At 41.5% G+C, this 19,894-nt stretch overlaps 1 protein-coding gene across 16 annotated transcripts in view; it reads right to left on the reverse strand.

Moving 5' to 3' along the window:
* Window positions 1-19,894, reverse strand: part of LOC111243831 (uncharacterized) — a 158,598-nt gene that overhangs the window by 23,215 nt on the left and 115,489 nt on the right. For 4 of the 16 annotated variants that reach the window (XM_086978190.1, XM_086978189.1, XM_086978185.1 and 1 more), the window contains one exon: window positions 6,572-6,719. The exons of the other annotated variants lie outside the window; for them this stretch is intronic. The gene's annotated coding sequence lies outside the window, so the exon portion shown is untranslated. The remainder of the gene's footprint in view (window positions 1-6,571; window positions 6,720-19,894) is intronic. 16 annotated transcript variants of the gene reach the window in all.

Below are 19,894 nucleotides of genomic sequence, written 5' to 3' on the forward strand. Positions count from 1 at the left end.
CGGCACGTCCTCTAAACGCAGTCAAATACATACACGTATACCTATACCAGTGTAGCCAGACACAGGTTTACGTCTTCCCACCGTAAAAGAGCACGCCGCTGATATGCGTACGTTAGAGAGATCTATCTATTGTATAAGCGCACGCTAAGTATACACGACTATACAGGCAATAACATGTATGTAGGAACTCTAGCTTTTTAGAGCGGCGCTCCCATTTTCCGTGGTTTATTATGTATAATAAGCTATTATACTGCTCGTCCCGTTGTCCCCGAGTGTAGACGCTACAAAGAAAAGATTTTGAAAGTAAATGTGGCTCAATGACTTTCAACTTCGCCGGCCCACTACGGAGAATGTATCAATGCTTTTGAAGCCTATTCGATATGTTACATTCGCATGGGTACGTGTGCATATGTTGATGGCTGTAGAAAAAAATCAGAGAATCAACGATTATGTTTCTGTTTTTCCGTCTTTTTGCCGGCGTGATTTGAATACGTCCTTCAGTAGTCCGAAGTATCGACGACTTGAACAGCCCAGAGTGGTTGATGGTGGTAGCTGAGGTGATAACGCAAAAGAGGGCGAGTAACGCTACCAGAGAACTGAAAAAGGCGCACCCAGAAAATTGTTGAAGATCGACAAGGACTGACAACTGAGAAGATCAATCAGCTTTTGGAGCTTGTAACAATGATAACTGGCAACGTTGAGTAACAGACAGACAGACAGGGGGGTAAAAGATCCGCGCTTGTTCTCGAGGCTAACGTGCAACTCAGTAGAAACAGGCATAAACTGTAGGCCATCTGCTTGTTGACAAATACGCAAGATGACAGTACACGGAGTAACGCCCGTCCTAAACGAGCCGGATTCAAGGTCATCTAGCGGGATCCATTGCTCTGACTGATTAGGCATTAAGTCGCATATCCAATCTAAAGTTATTTTCGTGTATACACTGATAGCTTACGATGATGATGATGATGCATGACCACAAATCAAGTTCACGAATAAGTAGTGCTATAAAATTAAATAAGGCATGCGGTTTTAGTTATATTTTGTTTGTGCTTTGCTTACACGCAAAGCAAGACACTTTTTGCAAACCTATTTGAAAAAAGTTGATCTAACTTCAAAAGTTATAGTAACGTTATATGCAGCCAAGTTGCACCCTGCTTTAACCACCGACGGCCACAAGCGTATGCACGCTTTGTGTTAGGACACAACGTAGTGTTACTGTGGCAACATTTCCCGCCATATCGTGTCGTGCCCACGTTCCTCTTTCAGGCACGACGTCATCGGCTTTCACCTTACAGCAACGGAGAAACAATGTTCTGCATTTAATATCGCGACGTCTATACAATGTCTATGGCAGACTGAGAGTGATTTCGACATGTGAATCTAGTGGAATCTTTCTTTTTTCCTGCTTGCACCCTGTGCAGCTACAAGCGCCGTTCATCCCGAGGTAGTTCGCTGGCTCACTGTATAGCTGATCATCTATCTCGCTCAAACGCTCGGCGAATTTCAGCCGTTGCGGCGAAATCTTGCTTCACCGCCGTCGTCGATCGAGCTTCAACTCGATGAGTGTATACATAGCCAGTGCCGAAATCAACAATGAAACACGCTCGTAAACGAATAGCTAGACACATTATGCGCGCATGCTCGAAAAAAGAATCCATTCTCCTTGCCATATTGTGGCCCTATGAAAAACTGCCGCTTTGGGCCAACTGCATTGTCTAGATCCTATGATAACAAAGAATTATTATTATGCATTTGTGTTGATATAGAAAAATGAAAAGCGGTTCCGGCAACGAGGGGGAACCCTTCAGCTAGAGACTGGAACCGTTTAATCTAGTACTCTAGTACTTATTCTTTCACAGTATCCCTATCTCCTTTAATGTACTTTGTGTGTCGTTTTTGCACGCGGGAAACCACAATTAGAATAAAGCTAGCGAATGAATTAATTATTCGTAAAAATAAATACGGCCAACAATCAGCCATCACCTTCCGCTGTTGTTCGACACCTCATCATATAACGTTTACCAGCGGAGTGGCATTTACATGATTAAGTCGGGCAAAATGACAGACAAGCGATAGTGACAACGTAAGAAATCAGGACAAACTTACCTAGACAATGATGTAGGAACAACAATGTCAATAGAGACGGTCATCGGCGGCAGCAGAGACCTTTCCTATGGGTAGTATACTTTAGCCTCTTTTTCTATTTACCAAAGAATGCTGTATTTTCAATGGTACACTTTCTTTTAGGCAGTTTTATAGTAGAGGTAGTGGGGGTGTACAACCGCGCGCACATGCCGCAGATACAACATCCATACTCGCCGCCTAGTACAAACCCCATTCCAGCATCGCCAGAGCAAGAAGAGATTAGCCGTTTTTTTTTTCATAGGGACCGTACTTCTACTTTGAATTCAGCAGCTCAACACTACAATCGCATCCTCACGGATATCAGCCCCACGCTGCTACGCAAACAGCGCGCCGAAGCTGAACTAGTACCGAATCTAGAACGCCACTGTCACTGAATTATATAGAAGTGTTATCTTTCTGTAGAAGAAGAAACTCCTTGTTGCACGTATACGCAGGCTTTCTCTGCGTTGAACTCGCCTTCTTCTAATTCACTCCACCAAACGTCACTGTATGGTGCCATTACGGAAGTATCAATCCAGGACAAATAGAGGAACGGCTAAGCCGGCGTCTACTTTGCAGGGCTCAACGAGACCAATCAACATGGTGGATCTTTATCTTCGCCCAGGATACTGGCGGACGTTTGTCAGATACTCACGGTACAGCTAGCTTTTTTTTGCTCGGCATGACGCGAAGTTGAGTTATATCCTGCAAAAAAGGGAATCGTCCTCACAGAACGGGGATTGTGGCAACTCTTTCTATCTACCGGTTCTTATCGAACCCAGCCAACTTGTCCAAAAATTACGACAACTATGGACTCCGGTTCAACAAACGACGTCAACTACAGAATACGGGTTACTGTTGTCTGAAATTTAGTTGACAACTGATTGATGATCATTCGGCAACCTACTGAAGTTATGGAACGGGGAAAAATGATGATCCCCCAAGGCACCACAGCTATTATTATCTCCTACTAGCGCTGTAGTTAGTAACTGTGGAACTGCTGCTGGTACGCGTGCCTATAAAAAGCACCACTGAACATCTAATGTAATAGGAAATACTGAAGGTATGATCGATTAGGCCTAGCATTAGCAGGGCTACCCTATATGGAGCATATCGACCTAACGGCAAAAACGAATTTTATACGATTGAACGCGTGCGGCAGATCCAAAGTACACAATCTGAGAAAACCAATGAACACGTATTCTCAAGAAGACATTTTCAGTCCGGCTACCGACCCACTTTCTTCGCATTCTATAATTCACGTTTCCCTTTCATTTTTATCCCTTTCCTATAAAAATCTGCCTCGATTTTAAGCCAGGGTGCATGAGGTGCGCGTTACAGGGCCTGTTCGTTCGACCATTTTTGTTGCCTTTTCAACAGATGACGCTGTTGTCAAAGCTAGCGGTTCTAGCGCATTCAGCCTCCGCCTTGTTTTCGATTTCGTCTCAGAGGAACGTCCCTGATATTATGCTTAAACACCCATTGTTAAGTCACCTGTTTTGGAGTGATCTGAAAGGCCATCGGATGAGATTTGGTGTAGAAATCTACGTCATTTGTATAGAAGCTATATTTCGATGATCTACTTATGTACACAATCGAGTACTGAGCAGCCTACGATATGCAACAGTATTTAGCTTTATAAGCATCTGCTGTAAAAATAGTGTTTGCTTTAGAGTTCACATCATTAGTATTTAGTGATAAAAGCATGAGTACTTCATAAATAACTTATTTACAATTTAATGCTTTCTAAGAAGTTGTGCAGTTAAAACCGAATACACGTTCTTCTCTCTCGTTCCAACAGAACGATAATAATAACAGACATAAACATATAATCCTCGTGTGACATAACGAAGAGAACTTTAAGGGTTTATATTAAAGAGCATTATTTACATAGCTAGATGTTAAAAACAAGGAAAAATTAGATCGTGTGACGGCAGATTTGCACCTGAACTATAAAGCAACGTAAGCAACAAGAGGTCTTTTTTCAGGCAAGTTTTACGAAGGCTAGCGAAGAAAGAGGCGATGCATGGTTAGTCAGTAGACACCGCTAAGAAACGAACGTCAGATCGGGTCTACAGAGACGGATAGTAACAATGAACGACCTAAATGGAAAAGTGAAAGGCAGGTTACAATGTCACAATGCAACTGAGCAATGTTCTTTTGAGGCGTACAATGATATTAAGGCCTTCAGATTTTATTTGCAGTAGGCGCTTGTACGTAAGCTATTGAACGTAAACAAACTGTGTATATATATATATATATATATATATATACTGGGAAAGAGCGAGTTGTTCGTTACCTATAAGGCTGGCCGGAGACTTATTATCGAAGATCGTTTTTACCAGATGAGCATATCATCCAATTTCACAGACAACTTCCAGAACAAATTGGTAAATAAAAATTTAGTACGATACAGAACTATCATCTAGGTAACTGCAAGAGTGGCAAAACTTCGAAGGCGAACACCTCACCTTCACATGCCGATGCCGCATTGCAGATGCCAGACGCTGTGAGGGTTGTAAAACATAGGATACTCGTATCTGTATGACATTGCTGCGACTCAATCTGTGGGTGGAGAAATCGAAAATAAAATTTACGTACTTCTATTTCCTGTGCTTCCTTACGGCTGTCGAAACCACCGCTCGTCTTGAGTCATTTTGGAAGCGAAAGACAAAGAGCGTTGACGAAGACGTTGTAGGACGCTACCTGTTGACCGCAGATCAGTCGGCTTCTATGACCACCGATTCCTCTTTCGGACGTGATACTCGTTTTCGTAGTGCTACTATCGGCCAGCAAAAGCAAATAGGTAACGAAACTTTGTTTCAAGATGGAACAATATACAGTGCTTATTGATGATGGTAAAAGCAGATGACGATGACAGCAGTTCACCACGACTTTCGAGAGCAGCAAATGCAGATTCAAAATTAAAAAAAAAAAAAATAAAAATAGCTGCGCGGACGAGATGTGAAGATATTATTAGAAAATAACGGTATATCAGGTCGCTACTGGTGAGCAGCAAATACGTCGTATACATGTGAAGAACTCTGAGTGGCAAATGATCAAACGAAATTTAGCATATTTCCGTTATCTTGATGATATCTTTGTAATTCTGTTTGATTCAAATAATATTTGGACTGGATCTTGTTTTCGCTATATGTTCATTTTCGACTCCAATACACCACAATTATCTAATCAAGGGACGCAAAGTATTCAGTAGATCTACGTGTGATGATTAGAAAGACTTTAAGGTCCTATGGATAAAATCTACGAAAGAGTTAAGAACTAGCGTTCCCATCGAATGCCGAACAATTGGAAGTTCGCCTCAACAAAATATGAAAGCAATCAAACTCAGAGTGACTGTAGCCGTATGAATACTAAAAAAGAGGCTTGGCGACGATGACGACTCCAGAACGTTAAATCTCTGACTGTGAGCGCACGCAAAGCCCAGTGACCCAGCCCAGGAAACGAAGTAGGAATGGTCCTCGAAATCAGCTTGATGCTGACGGCACTTACGTGGCCTCTTCCGCCGGCGAAAAGAGCTTACCGTTGTAACTAGGAGATATGCTTTGTAACGTAACGTACCGTACTTGCTTTAGATATTTCTACTGCCTAGAATCTTGAAGGCAATTGCTTATGCATAAGCAAAATAGAGTCAAGATATTCAAGTATAGCAGCATATATTTTGTCAGAATCAATGAAATTTACGAGTGGTTACACTGAACATAAGAACTATGAAGGTGAAAGTATACAAGGAAGAAAAAATGGTAGCTAGGTGTTATGGGCACGAAGTGTACGCATAAACTGGTATACCATAATAACATAATTATTCAGAAAAGAAAGCTCAGATTAGTAATAAATGGAACAATTATCGCTTAACGATTGCGGACCTGCTTGTAATCCGGGTACCAATCCAGGGAACCACGTGACAGTATTTAGGTCTTGCTAACAAAAACGGAAATGAAGAACGATATACCTTATATACATTAACATTCTGCAACATCCCATAAAAGAAGGATAATGTATTTTATCAAAAAGCTTGCCAAATTTAAAGGGGCTTTTTATGAACGGAACTATCTGATCCATATGGCTCTATGAATTTGACTGGAATTGCACGAACGTGAGCTTCTGAATCTATAATTATGTCTATGGAATGAACACGTATGCATACGTATATGCTTCCTGCCTTTTTATAACTGCTCCGTCAGACATAGACGTGGTCAATATTCCCTCTAACCAACGTATTTTCACACATCGAACCAATCATATTAGTCATCATCTCGATCTCCACGTTCCGCTGGAGCTAGACAACGTTCGCGTCGTGCTTAATATAACGAAGAACGCACCACAAACGGCAATTATTCATTTTATCATCGCCCCTGAGGTATCGATATGTCGCTGACAGGCTTTGTTGACGGCACACCACGCAGTTTGATCAATCACTAACCTGAACTTAAGATGATCTAATACTTCCTGGAAGACTCTCATCAGCGTTCCTGACCATCGCCGTTCTCCTATCTCCCCCATATACTTCTATGTTAACAGGGATCGCCAACCAGTTTTGCGTCTCCATCAGCTTGCCCGTGGCCAAGCAGCTGTAACTAGTAAAAAGAAATAGCCTTGGCAACACTTGCGACAGCAATGGAATCCCCTACTCGAGCTGTTCCGTTCGAGGTACGGCTGCCTTAGCCAGTCCAACTTCACACACGAATTTTATTACCTCACGCCACGTTCATGATCATTTCACCTCCCACTACATAGATAAGCCGTGTAGCGCACGCGGACCCCCCTAGCCATGATGAAGGTCAGCACAGTTGTAGTGTGAAACGGCCTATAGTGCTGGTGATAACAATAGGAATAATATTAATAGTCGTAGCGTTACCAGGACGATGAGGAGTTCTAGCAGTCGGCGGATGTATGCCGGTAGATTTGTAGTCTTTGTAAACTTTGATGTTATTGTCAAAACCTCCACCTACCTGGATCCTATGTGAATTATGAAAATGGTAAAAGTTACGAAGGCGGTACTGCCAACCGCTCTACGTACGTACACCAATGTTGTGATTGATATTTTTTTGACGAACGAAGCACGACGCTACTGTTTCGTAGAGTTTTTTTTTGCATAATCTTGTTAAAAACTCATTTAATAGTTAATCACGTGAACGTCCGAGTGCGTGTTGAGAGATATTGGGCCGTCAGACTTCGAAATATCTTATTATTATACACTAGATTATACACTAAACGTCTATTTCAAAATTTAGTAGGTGCTAGAATGACTCGATCCTTTGTGACGAAGTCCATCGATGTACAAGTAAAAGCTTCAGAGTGTTCTTAAACTTTGTATTTGAGTGAAGGCCGTGCATTTGAGTGGCACTCACGACTTCTGACGAGGATTTTCAATGACTCGCGTAGTAACAATGAGAACAGATGATTTTTTTGCATGTTTCGTATGCGGGTGATAGGCGAGGAGGTCGAAATTTTGTTGAAATAAAATTGGTAAAACTCCGATTAGTTCTAAATGTGCTTTTGCACAAATAACGAGACGTATTATTCAGCCGGAATCAATAAAAGTAGGTATCATAGCCTGCGGATAGACTATTCACCGTTTGCTCGCTTTTGAAGCGTACTTCTCCTTAAGAAGGGGGGAAAACAAGCTGTTAATAGCATTACTGGAAACAGCCGCGCTTGAATGCGATAATAGCCGATTTTCTACGAAATCAAAAAAAAAAACAGAACATTTCGAAATATAATTTCTAGGTTACAGTACACTCTAAATCAATTACTGTTTCAGTAGAGCAAATTTATCCACTTTCAGTACGGTATACATATAATGTATGCACTCTTCATAAAATAGACTAGAAATAGTTAATTGTACTCTACGCCTTGTAGCTCGTCGCTTGCTCCTCGTCGTAGCATAAATGTCAACATTTTGCGTGGCATTTGGTTAGTTTCCGGCTGTTGTACAGGGTATCTCTTCATTTTTAAGATCGCATTGCAAGTCGTACGCAAGTGCCATAAAAATCAGCTTCAAACTGAGCGTCTTCGCTGCAACAACGAGCGCTCGGCCTGAATCGCTTAATTTTATACGAAGAGTTATAGGTTATAGACTGTAATTAAGCGTCCGATACGAGGCTCGTTTGCGTACGCACAACCTGTGCCGTTATCGTAGCTATTGCATCTATATAATGTAATACAGGCCAATTACAAAATGTATTTATCTTTTTACGTCTAGCAATGAGGATGATGATCTAATACCACCGCGTCTCACTGTACGGCAGGCGTTTCCATACTGTCCGTCTCGCGGAGGCGTCATTGTAATTAATAACTGTTGCAGTAGTAATATTCAGTAGTAAATTGTCCGCGTCAGGTTGATATAGATTAATTACTGCTCCATTTGCTCGTTGAATGGCTTGACATTTGGGCGTGGAGACGACAAAGGCCACAGGCTCCAAACAGTAACCGGCCACCGGAGTGAACAGGTAAGAAATACAACGATCACAATTGTTGCTGCTGACGCTTATGTAAGAACTTCTGATTGCGGTAGCAACAAAAGCCGAAAAGAGTCAGCGAGAACGCTGAAACGATATAATTTACGCTTCTTAGAAGCGTCACGGATTTGGAGCTTACGCTGGTAAAAGCTTGTGACCGCTTTCAAGCTAAAATTTATACATATTCGAAATTGCCCCAACGTGTACTGCACTTAATAAACAGGTTAATGGGTCTCACTATTGGTAAAAACAGATAAGGTATAACAAGTAACATTCGAGCAATGAGTTGGCTAAAACTGAAGCTATATAACAGAAAGGCAATGTCAAATAGAAAACGAAGACTAGGGGGTTATTGTATTTAACAATTAGCATATTGTTTAAATGCGAAAATCCAGACAGAAGCGACTCCGATCATTTTTTCTGTTAAGTTGTGAAAAAAAAACTTAACTTATCGTAAGTAAAACTTTATTCAAAATCGGCTAATATTGGAGGAGCTTGCAATTTAGCTGAAAATCAAAGAAAACCGATGTTCTGTATATTTCTTCGCAAGAGCATCCAGTTATTGACATTTTTGGTTTGGAAAAATTAACTTATCGATTTATAATTCATCGTGCAGCTGTACTTGAGTGCGTGCATTATCACACATGGCACGATTTATACTGCAAATGCAAAACACTGCAGCGTCCTAATTGAAATTATGCAGCATAACCAAAGCGTGTTCAGTCACATGGTACAGGTTCCATTCTTATGATTTGTCCCGTATTTTTTTTGCTTGATAAATGATGCAGCGTATTGCTGGAGGGAACCGCGCAAACACCCGAAAAGATTGGTCGTTTACAGTCTCATTCGATATCCTAAGCGTCTTGCCGTCTGGCAGACACGCACTAGCATTCCCATTAGCTGGCGAATACGACGTGAAAGTAACACAGTGTATATCTATTACATCAGGGTTCGTTTGGAGACAAAAGGACAGGAAGCCTACGCTGATTCGTTGTCCTTCATCACAAAGACGAGAAGTTATTTATATGCGTATGCTATGCATACACTATAAAGACACACCATACAATTAGAGCTGGCGGTCATTACGACAGACAGCTACCAACTAATAGGCAGTCCCTGAAATCCTAGCGGTGGTTGATCGTTTGTTCCAAAATCACATTTAATCTCGAATAGAATCTCTTACAGATCAACCTGTCGCTTCGCGGTGGTTGACTCCAGTAATAACTGACATAATTTCTGTTTTTTTTTTCGCTCGTTCGTCACCTTTCCCACAGTCGCATATGTATTCTTCGGATCTTGTGTTTGCTAACGTGAGCGTTACGCCCCGTCTAACGATGCCCTTTACGCGATAACAACAGCAGTCAGAAACGATAATATCATGGCTCTTAATGGCAATTCCGCTTGTCATTGAAACGTACCCAACAACTTCACCGGTTTCACAGCTCAAAATACTTATAGTCTCTGAATTTTCCGGTTTCCTAATCGTAGTGGTTACATTTATTACTTGCTGGAAAAGTTCCCGCTCAATTTTAGCTCTGATATCAACAATGCTTGAATTAGCACAAGCAGCAGCGCTAATAATAGCTGCCGTAATAATAATAAATATCAAGGAAAAATATTAATAACATGAAGACAAAGAAGAAGATTTTGTACTCATCGAAGAGAACAACTGTGGATAAACCTTCGACACGCAAGTGCTATCGCAGTTGATGGTCTTGCCCCTGCGCCATTTTGCCTTACTGACTTCTTCGTATTCCTACTGCTGTTACCGCTGCCTTTCTTTAGGCCGATGGAAAAGCGTCTTCGGACGTTTTCGCGTCCGTTCATTTTTAGCTGTTGTTGTGACGTTCACGGCAGGGGCGGCAGCCGCAGTTTTGTGAATTTTCAAAACGCAACGTTTACTGTAGCTTTGAAAGGAAAAAGGTCGGAGGGAGATTAAAGATGCAAATCGGAAATAAAGGCAGGAGGACTACTGAGTAAAGGTCGAGTAAGTGAGCAAAGCCTTTATTCGCATTTTTAATTTGTCTACCTATCAATGCATGTCAAACTGTCTACCTATCAAAATGTCTACCTTAATGCTGCCACACGTAGAAACGGCTCCTTGTAGTAGCAACAGAAGCGTTGTTAGCGTTGGCTTTTTATTTATGTTTATTTATACTTTATGTTTATTATGGCATTATTTAGCTTATTTGGGGTTTGCATTGTCGTGCGTACTACGTGCCGTGGGAGCCTAGTCCTATCGGTATCCAGTGCAACATCTCTTGTATAGTAAACAACAACAGCAATGCAACAACAGTGTGGTTCTTTATAGTGGCTTCTAATTATAATAAATTAGCAATGGTAAGTTCAATAACTTACATGAACAACCACAATAACTAGCCAAGGATCGGCAAATCATCCTGTTGCTGCGTCGGATCGAGTTCCTTCGCGAAATCTGCAATCCTGACTTTCAGGCCGTAAAGCTACTCGACCATCTGCCTATCTTTATCTATCAATGGGGAAAGCACATTCAAAAAGGGCGCCTACGCCAGCAGCGATTGCAACGGGTTGTAGTGGAGCCGCACACATGCTTGCTTGCAATACCAAACTTTCTCTTCTACAATAAGCCTAGTGCTGCCCCTGCAGCGATTGGTTACGTCATCTTTTTCGTTTTCTCTTTCATTATCCCTTCTTCGGTGTCTTGTGGAATCTTAGACGGGGCCAAGCATATTGTAAGGTTGCTTCAATCGTGTTTCCAGCTGATCCGACTGTGGAACGACATCGGGTCTTGACACAGTCATTTAATGTAGAAACACTCTAAAGATCAGCATGCGTTTCTGGATACACCACAACAAGAGACGAACGAAGGCTAAATGAGGAAAGCGCTAAAAGGCATCAACAACAAGCGCCACTAGCATCAGCAGTCACTGTCATCACCATTAGTTTCAGTATCATGATTGATGAAGTTGTTGAAGTTCCTCTTTGATGACTCGTCAAAATAGTTTTATATCGCTGGATGGAATTGCGCGACTTGAGGGAGGGGTCAACACGGCTGTAGTCTCGTTAAAACCTGTCGAATCGTGGTAGGTCTTCTTGGTTGCGGCCGCCGTAGTAGCAATGGGTTGGTAACGCAGTGGTAACGGGATGAAACGCAGATGAGCTATAATACGAAGAAGAACGAAAAAGAAGAAAACGGCACTACGATCAAGACATGCGCGGCCTGCTAGACTAAAGAATGATGCGAGCTTTGAAGTGGACGTGGATACTTTCACTCATCATCAGGTGCGATCACGATGTTCGATGATCGTTGAGCTTTGGTAAGAAAAAGACTACAGCAGCGCTGTACGCTGTTTTACCAGTCAATAGGTGAGTGGTTATTCTTGTTGAAGGCTAACGGGAAGAAGGGGTGGCCGCGATGGGGCAAGTAACGCCAACCATTTTAACGGTTGTTTCTTTTTTTCGGCCATAAGTGCCAATTCACACCGTCACTGTCCCCACTTAGAATAGAAAGAACTTATCACGAATGAACAGCGCCAGCAGTAGCCACTTGATACCGCGTGCTGCGGTAGTAGATGTCGTTACGGTCATGATTCGATGATGTTTCGGGCACATCCATCGGCTCCACCACTTACGTCCTCTACGTTTCCCCCCCCCCCCCCGTCACTTAAATAAAGATGTTGATTTAAAAAAATCAACACGAAGTGAAAAACGACATTTAAATTTCCCACGAAATCTTCGACGCCTGAGTACACTATTTTGCTTTTCAGTTATGTATCCTGTACATATATTTGTTACTTGGATGGATCTTTCGCTTTCGACTTAAACGCAAAGGAGGATATTATCTTGTTACGAAGATAAAAATACGATAGCTATATGTTAGAGAGAATATGAGTATCGTTCATCTGTCTGACTAAAAAATGGCCAGAGCTTCAAGCTGTTAGGTAGACGCTAGGCAAAGCAGGGAACCAGTTATTGTACAATGGAAAGAGTATGGGAGCCTCAGTACGACATGAAAACGGCTTATCTACTTGATCCTTTTCGTATCTTTTATGCAAAAGTATGTATGAGTATATCGTATCGTATACGCTAGGCTGGTCCACGTTCCATTTTCTCGCTTAGGAAAATAGGTATACCGTCTTGTTCGGTAATGCTAGTGTGGTGTTATACATCCATACGTTGCGTCAATTGTACTCCAGATAGACGCTTCCCACAGACAGGGAAATATATTCGCAGACCACTTTGCTACAGACAGATGATTTTCTAAATAAGCCGCTATAGCTGAAAATATTGTATATACAAGTGTTTATTTTCAATCTTATCAAAACGAAAAAAAAGGCACGAATACTGCATGTAAAATGAACGATTACATCCTGCGGGCATGAAATATTTCGTGTTTCGCCTCATTTCAATAACTGTCAAAGTGTCCACGGCAGAATGACCCTATCATAAACGACAACAATAACTTCGGTTCCAACAGCATCATAGGACGCTAACGATAGAGTGACCAGGTCTGCCCTGCGCTACAACACTTGAGGTCCATAATAGTAAAATGGACTTCGACTTCAGTCAGCCACAAACCATCGCCCTTGTTGTTGTGGGCAATTTATTGGAAAGAGACGTAGGTGACAAATAACAGTAACAAGCTACAATCGAGAAGTGGACAAAACCGCAGCCAGAAATTCTACCAGCTATCAAGCGCACTTGCGAGGCTTGAGTCTGTGACATAGATAAACATGGTTACGACTATTGCAACTTTCAAGATAAACATGCTTTCGTCTAGCGAGGCACAGAAACTTGAAAGAAGATCAAATACAGTGTCATAGAGTAGGGAACAGCACGAAAAGTTAGCGCAGTGCGCCTTCTCCAGATCATAGCAACGCAATACGTTCGCGGCAGCAACGTTACTATCAGATATACTAGAAAATCATGATAGAACCAATGTTAACGAGAACGGGTACTCGTAGATACGTGGGCGAAATGGTCGCCAACTGGCGCGTTACGAGATATATAAAGGACGCATGCCCTGCTACGATAGCTTTGAATCAATTGTCAGTCTAATTGCTTGATCATTGTGTCTATAAAAATGCCACGGCCGACCAAGGACTATTTTACAATAATTTCAATAGGAACAGTAATGGGAACCATTCTATAACATCGCTATACTGCGTCGGTGGTCATTAAGTCGTGCGTGTATCAGCTTCGAGCCTAGTTGTTGACAACTGTTGCCAATACGAAGAGAATACTGCAGTGTATACACATGCTCAACAACAGACTGTTTGTTCGGCTTTGATAGTAACGAGAATAGAATCGCGTACAAAGATAAACATCACGCAAATGTCCAATGCCATCAAGTTTCATTTCGAATAGGTGTAAAGAAAAAGCGTACGGCCCAGAGGAAAGGAACGGGTTTTAAGATGAAACTTATTCACTGATTTTATATTTAAAGAGCTATTTTATATTTCACAGTAATTATTGTCTAGAGGGTCGTTCTCCAAAGTTAGCCGTTAGCTATTAGTACAGGTACATATTTGAGACTGTCGAATATATTAGGGCAACGATCCGGGGTACATGCAGGCAAACTTCACATCGTTAACATTCATAACAGACATTGTTTCTTTATCCTTAGCCTAAAATCACAATAGGCTCTAAAGCTCAAATCGAATCTATGTTAGCCTGATATACTATTTGGCTAATAGATACTACAACTGTGAAACACAAAATGTTCCCATGGGCAGCTCTGTTCAACGAGCGCTCGTTCAGTAAGCCTACGTGCGCTAGAACGTCCTCTACAAGGCTGCTCAACCCGTATAGGAGCGGTAGCCCGTTTCAATGAGCTATAGCCGAATGAACGGTCTTTACGACAACAAACAACGCCCAACTACACGTATAACCGCCAATATACATTTCGGAAGATTATATACTGATTAAGTAAATCGAGTCATCGGTATCGGACCCGTTTCACAAACAAATACTGTATATATATTGATTTTTAAGCTAGTCCATTTTACGTATCACGTGTAAAAGGCCACGTCAGACTCTTCGGCTGTACATTTGAGTCAACGGAAGATAAAGCTAAGCTGGTCCTAACTTAAACGACTAAATTATTTAGCCTAGTCATTAAACAATAGGTCAGAGATTAAACTTTTGAATCAAACAGAGCACAAATGGGTCAGGTAAAAAGCCCCGATGAAAGTCAGGAGCAACAGTTTAAACGGCCAAGAAATTTTCGGTGTTAAGGCAAGGCCATTGGACGTCTACGGAGGTAAGACTGAAGTGCTCTCTAGTGCATAGGGCTCAAGAGCACGGTATGTTATGGCCGCCGTAAGCGTTTAGTGCGCACTGTGAATAGAGAAAAATAAATACACGACGCACTACGAGCAATACGTAGCAATACGATTTTTGCCCGCACGAGTAGCGGGCAAAAATCGTATTGCGTGCACCCTTCGCTTGGCTCGATCTACTTACTGCTTTCAAAGCAAAAAAGAAGCGCGAAGTAATTTGGGTTTAAGAAAGCACGATTTTGTGTATATGCATCACCGTAGCTATATTGTGAACATGCCTACCAGTACGCTACCGGTTATCACAGTTCATCAGCCTTTATATGCTGTTTGTAAGACGTGCAGAACTTAAAGACCTACACAAAGGTCCTCTAATCATAAATAAACAATCGATGTGACCCGGGTTTGCAGTAGCAATAGGCTTCTCTATGTGACGGCCATTAGCTTAGGGAACCATCTAGCCAAACAGAAGAAAATCGAAAGCTATATCTTCGCAAATCAGTGCCGTATTCTTTATTGTAAATATATAATGCGCTTCAATAGATATTAGACAGTCTTCAAAATAGAAAATTATAATTAGGCGGAACTCTGTCTACTGTGGCACAATTTACTACGTAAAAGTGGGGCATTGACAATTATTTCCAGCTACAGTTTTAGTTCAGTGCGTTCAAAGTGCATTAAGCCCATTCCCTGCGATAAGCAGATCAGAAAACGGTTTTCATGCTTCCATTATGTCTATGACGCCTGAATGAAGATGATGATCAATACCGGCGTTTAATGCTTGAAGCATTGAGATGATACACTAAGTGGACCGAAACGAAGTTAGCCCTTACAGCGCCCCATTTATGTTCTTCTTGGTCGCAGCTCGCTTCATCTCGTCGGCGAATCAAAGCTATTACAAAACTAGCCGAGGTTTAACAACGAAACATCGAAAAACAGGGTAAATCTTTCAAGAAGAATTGCCATTTTCGTGTGGCGCTGGAGGTACCGATAGTGATCGTCTGTTACCCATCTTCGTTCTGGCATCTCTCTCGCTGTTTTTCAATAGTTTTTGGTTCGAGACTGCTCTCGTCATAGAAGCTGTGGCAAATCCTGCTACGATTAGTGTTTTTCTTGTACCGATACGCGCACGTTCTGCGTTCGCCTGCTTCGGTTCAGACAACATGGTTATGTGTCTCAACTGCAACTCAGACGGATGTCCTCCAACAAGAACTGAACGAGGTAGCACCAGTTCTACATGGCTACAGCAGCAGGTGCTGCTGTTATGGCCTTATTTAGGCCGAATCGACCGTTTCACTGTCGTAGATTTGCTGTCATCGACCAAACGAGAATAAGCATAGGGAGAGAGAGGGAGGGGGGACAAAAAAATAGAGGAAAGTGTACGGATTTCGCGAAATTCATAAGATAGTTGCGATAGCGCTAAATGCAAACAGACTGGGAAAACATACCAAAATGCGTACCAATTGCGTGCGTCTCTGAGTGCGTTGGGGCGTGTACGTTTGTGTGCGTTCGGAAGAGAAAACCATGGTATCTAACAAGGATTCATATTTTTGCCTATTAATTTACGAACAGAAGTAAAATCCTGCTTTTCTGTAGGTACTGGTATGCATTCGCATGTTAGCAAGTGCATAACCCCGCTTGCTGGAAAGCCGTGGTTCTTGTGTCTCTCAATAACTGTTTTTCTGAATAGTTTCTTTACTTGCACGTTAAGCTATAAAAAAATAAAGTACAAAGATGGGGCAGGGTCGAATTATTCTCGGTTTTGTCTTCCCGATACACGAATGGAAAAGCTCACTCTTAAAGCCCGATCATATTAGTTTCGTATATCCACCACGTATTAGCTTCGATCCATTATTCATGCTGTCACGTTTCCTCGTGTGTCTCAAATCATTTACTTCGATTCTGGAGCAGTTGTCCTAGTCGCTGTTAAACCCTTCTCTGTAATGATTTTTCGTGAAACCTTAACCAACGACCGTTGACTTCTAGAGTCCACTCGCTTCTTTTTCCCGAGATGTAACGTTGGCATCATTCGCCCTGGATAATCTCATGAACTATTTATATTAAACGTAGAAGCATAATTATAGCAACGTTTTTTTTTTTTATTTATGATTCAGAACGCACAGAGATATTTGCTTAGTTCCCGGTAAATCATCATGGAAAATGCTTTATGAGTCTGATGTCAGGAAATATTTTTTTCGGTATAACGTATACGGATGTGGGTTTGATGAGATGAGAAACCCGATTCAGACTGCACAGAATTTGTTGCAGCAACACAAAACAGTAGGTTTTAAGTGCAGGTGTCCATTCGAGCCAGGCTATCAGTTGAAGTAACTGTCGGTAACCAAAGAGTACGAGGTGCCTTTTCTAATAGTTTACGACGTCAAGCCGCTCCTGAGGAAAGAGAAGTACGGCTGGGCCTTACGGTCCGAGTCATTTGAATCATCAAGAAAAAGAAGAAAAGCTGCGACAACGTAAAATCAAAGAGACGAGATTGCCATTTTATGCCCTTTAGAGATCCAGACACTTCAAGTAGATCAGACAGAAACCACTGCAATCCAAGCAGGAGCTGTTAGAAGAAGCACGGATAGAATAATATAAAATTGAATCGTATTGATCAATAGCGTGTGCCGTTTAAAAACGTGCCGATTCGCTTTCATGTGTTTCTCTTGTAAAAAGAAATTTCTGTTCCAAATCAAAAAGAAATGTATCATGCCTTTCTTATTCCCAAGTGCGCAAATAACGCGTGACGGTGGAATGGGGGGGGGGGGAAATTAAGTTTCCGTATCATGGCATATAAGTATCGGCACCTAGCAGACGCCCTTGTGGGTTGGGCTCATTCGTATTCGTGTGCGGCAAGAAAAATGGCGGTTAATTGCGAACTGTGAATTGTTGTTTTTGGTTCGACACTAATGAGTCAATGAAACTTTTCTTACCATTTCACGGTTGCCTAACCATCGTCACAGCATCCATGACATTATCCTGAGTTTGAAGAAGCAGCAAAAATTTGCTGGCACCATTTTCGCTCAGTATACACATCAGTTCCAAGTTCCATTTCAAGTTTGCTCTGATTTGTGGCATTAATTAATATTTTGTCAGATCGAAGTCTTCGACTAATGGGTATAAACATTGTTTGCGTTTCTATAACTATATTTGATTTTTTGCTTTAAAATGATCCCCGGTACCAGACAGAATTCTGCATTATATAATACTGTGAAGTCAATGTTTGTTAGGAGTTCTGAGCTCCTATTGATAGAAGCTATATCTCGGCTCGGATGAGGATTTAGGAACGTTCTGCAAAGAAAAAGACAAAACGTGTGTCCACAAAATATTCATTACAATGAAAAATAGCTCAAGAGACGGATAGCCTTCGTTAAACTGAAGTTGTAGGAAACATTATGCTTCAAAGAAACGAAAATAATGCAAGGTTTGAAATTTGAATGGAAATTTGCTAACAATACATTGTTCATTTGTTTGGCATCTCTGCCCTTTTAGTGTTATGCAATTTCAGCAGATTCGCTAGCGCTTTCCAGTCTATCTAACTCTATGGGCTTCTAGTTAGCTGATATTTTGGCAGGCCATGCTCAGTTAGGACCTTGAAAATCCTCTATTTAAACTGCTTATGCGAGCAAATTTTTCTGTTTTTCAATTAGGGTTCCGCGCATCCGGATTCCGCTTGTGCAGAGATGGGCGTGTCGAGAGGTACGCATTTCGTTATCCAAATATCTTCTGTTTCACTCCGTAATAAACACAGCTACTGAGTAGCCTTCAAAATATATGTGCTAATAACAACAGTATTGGAGATTGTTAGTTTTGCTTAAGCACTAACATTTATCATGGAAATACAATTTGTTTAAGATGAACCTTGAAGCTGCATCTGAGGCTAACTCTGCCTAAAGAAAACAAAGGATAGGTTATGCAAAAAGCAAAGTAATAAATATAATGATTAGAACGACTATATATTTTCTGTAACATTAAGTAACCGGCTTGACATTGAAGAAATTTCGCCAGGATAGACAGGGCATCGCAGGCATTTCTTACATGTAGCGAACTGCAAGGGCTATACGCAGCAGAGTCCGTGTAGAATTAGTAAATATTTTTCCCGCAGTGAACAGGAACCAGCAATGGATAGTAGATGAATACGAAAGACATCCGACATACTATCCACCTTTAGTTTATTATGCGTCGGATTGAACATTCTAGTTTATTACAGATTTTAATGAATCAAACTTTTAATTAAAATTAAAAGTTTCAATAATACGGAAAAGCTAATTATATAACCTGACGCTAATCTTAAACTCAAATCAGTCTCTCACATCTTAAATTAACTCGGCAGCAATTTACTTTGTCGTTACAGCTAGATATATTTAGATATATATCCTGCCTTTCTTTCGGCACTAGGAGTTTTTAATCCCTGTTAGGGCTAACGGCACAGACAAGTAACACACCATTTACGATAGTAGGGAAGTCTGCTAGCAAACCGTTTCATTCTTACCAAATTAACACGTTTTTTTGTAGTATTATACAGTTTTTGCTTATTAGTGGGCACCGGCTCTGACTCCTGCAGGATGTCGCTGCGTCTAATAAGAAAATGTACGTAAAGTTCTATTACTCAGTAGCGCCGAACGATCCAATTATGTAACGTCCCTTTTTCTGCATATCACCTTTTGTTTCACTCTACTGTGCCCTCGCCGACTTGAATAATCAACGTCACAGATTACCGTCGTGATCAGAATTATTACTGTTATGATAGTCATGATCATTACCACTACTTCGTCGCACCGGATCCTTGTAGCCTGGCCTTCGTCAGGCCTTCGTTCTCTCCTTTCTATTAACTGCGGAAAAGATAGCAGCAGGTGAGTGCACAAAGCATTACTTTTAATGATATGGTCTCTATCGAAAGCAATGGCAACGGACACAGCGACAATGGCTCCCACTGCAAAGACGATAACAAGGTGCCCTACCACCACACCGTGTAGCTACATTCCAACGACAGGAATGAGGTCCTGAACGCAGGACGACGATAAGTAG

Source organism: Varroa destructor, unplaced genomic scaffold (genome assembly GCF_002443255.2).
Source record: "Varroa destructor unplaced genomic scaffold, Vdes_3.0 BEIS01000001.1, whole genome shotgun sequence".
NCBI lineage: Eukaryota > Metazoa > Arthropoda > Arachnida > Mesostigmata > Varroidae > Varroa > Varroa destructor.